Raw genomic sequence first — 2,203 nt, forward strand, 5'->3', positions numbered from 1 at the left:
TTGTAGGGACTTATAAGTCTCAGGAACCAAAAAGATAGGGACTTTTTAGGGACATGGGACTAAAAAAAATCCTAGGACCAAACAGGGCCTTAGAAGAGAAGAAGAAGAAGAAAAGGGAATGCAAGGGAAGGAAGCATGCCATCCATCGACTCGCTGGTTTCAGTGCACGCGAGCGCGTCTCCACAAGATCGTTTCCATCCATCCATCCAACCGCTCTCTCTGTCCTGTCCTGCTCGGAAACCAGCCATACTCATAATACTACCAAGTTACCAAGTAAGTGAATAGGGTACGAGCAGTGGCTTACAGGGAATACTTTATTGGCATCACCGATGCAGTTGCAGACGGAGCCGGACTGACCCCGATAAAAGATCCTCATCGATTAGTCAAACTCCTCAAGCTTCAGCATTGACAGAGCCGAGCTCTTTGACCATACTCCGCAGGTTCTCCCAGGACACCCCGCCGGGCGCCGCGGCCTCCTCCGCGTTGACCTTCCACCCAGCCGTGCTCCCCCGCATGTCCTCCGCCTTCATCGCATGCCTGACGTGGCTAGCCACCTGCTCCCTCCTCACCTCGTCGTCAAGCCGGACGCCCACACCCCACACCTCGCAGGCGTACTTGCAGTTGGTGTACTGGTCGACGAACCCCGGCCAGCACACCATCGGCACTCCGGCAGCCACGCTCTCGCAGGTCGAGTTCCACCCGTTATGCATCAGGAAGCACCCCACGGCCGGGTGCCCTAGCACCTGATCCTGCGGGCACCACGTGGTCAGGAAGCACCGCCCTGCAGTCGCCGCGACGAACTCCGCCGGCAGTGAGCTCAAGCCAGCGTCGGCGCCAGCGCCGGGGACGAGGTTGTCCTATATGGACCAGAGAAACGGTTGGCCGCTGGTGGCGAGGCCCCACGCGAACTCGGCGAGCTGGTCGGTGGAGAGGACCGTAAGGCTGCAAAAGTTGGCGTACACGATGGAGCCCGGTTGTTGCGTGTCCAACCACGCGAGGCACTCGCTGTCCTGCTTCCACAGGCCCAGGCCGCTGGCGGAGCCGGAGGTGTCGTCGTCACTTGGCCTTAGGTGGTGGTTGAGGAGGGGGCCTAGGGGACCGACAGTGTAGATGCGCGGGTATTCGGCGCGGAGAGCGGCGAGGACGTCGGCTTCTAGGTCGTCGAAGGTGTTGAGGATGAGCGCGCCGGCCTTGGTGCAGCCATTGGCCTCCACGATGTTGAAACGGAGGCCAAAATCGTCCGGGTCGGTCGTGCAGACGAAGCTGGAGGTGTCTCCGAGGCTGATCCGCGGCATGCCCGGGATCCAGTCGATGACCGTTCTACTCAGGTGTCCGTTCGTCAAGCAGCTCTCGTCTGCAAACATACGTATGTAATAACAGTACAAACAATGAAACAAATACTAGTAAGTTTACTGTAAGTTGCTCAAAAAACAAAGGTTTGCCAAGTTGCTCGAAAATTTATAATAAGTCAATGTTTTATTATTTTTTGAATAAATTAAGGCAATGTTTCGAGGCAAAGAGTTGTAAAAATCACATTGAGTTTTGAGAAACGGATTTTTTTTATTGTTTCTCAATTGGAGCATGCAAAAACTCCAAACCAAACTAGATCAACGCACCCTACACTCTTAGCACCTAGGAGATCGACAAGTGGACAGAAGGAGCTAGCCTGACTCGGGGAAGACATCACAAATAAGCGCCGAAGATGGAGTGCATTGCATCCCGGATGCCCATGCTCACAACACCAACCAACACATGACAACACGGCACCCCAAGCCTCGCCGCCGAGGCAAAAGAGGCAACCCACACCAGCTACTCCTCCGGAAGACACCCTGAGCACCCAAGCAGCATCTCCAAGGAGAGGACGACGCCATGGCGCCAACGCTGCATGGCCCGGCAAACCGAGCCTAAGGTTTCCCCCGGTGCCTGATCAGGGGATGGACATGGCCATGACAATGCCTCCAGGGAGGAGACGAAGCCCACAAGGCGTCATTGTTGCCCGCGGCCACAACAACCCACATGTTTCTCTTCGGCCATGTTCATCAAGTTTCGATACTATGCCTTTATAATCTCTCGAAACCTCCAAAAAGATTTATTGAGCAATTTTTTCACCGTCACCAACCCATGTTCCACAACAATCTAATCTAGAGCTATTTTTGATACCTTGTCAGACTAGGAATTCACCGTTGGAGCTATCTTCATCAAC

The 2,203-nt window shown here is 54.5% G+C and overlaps 1 pseudogene; it reads right to left on the reverse strand.

The window, feature by feature from the left end:
- Positions 1-392: 392 nt before the first annotated feature.
- The window catches only part of LOC119309049, a 7,126-nt pseudogene continuing 5,315 nt past the window's right edge, over positions 393-2,203 (reverse strand).

The sequence above is a fragment of the Triticum dicoccoides genome, chromosome 5B (genome assembly GCF_002162155.2).
Source record: "Triticum dicoccoides isolate Atlit2015 ecotype Zavitan chromosome 5B, WEW_v2.0, whole genome shotgun sequence".
NCBI classification, from domain to species: domain Eukaryota; kingdom Viridiplantae; phylum Streptophyta; class Magnoliopsida; order Poales; family Poaceae; genus Triticum; species Triticum dicoccoides.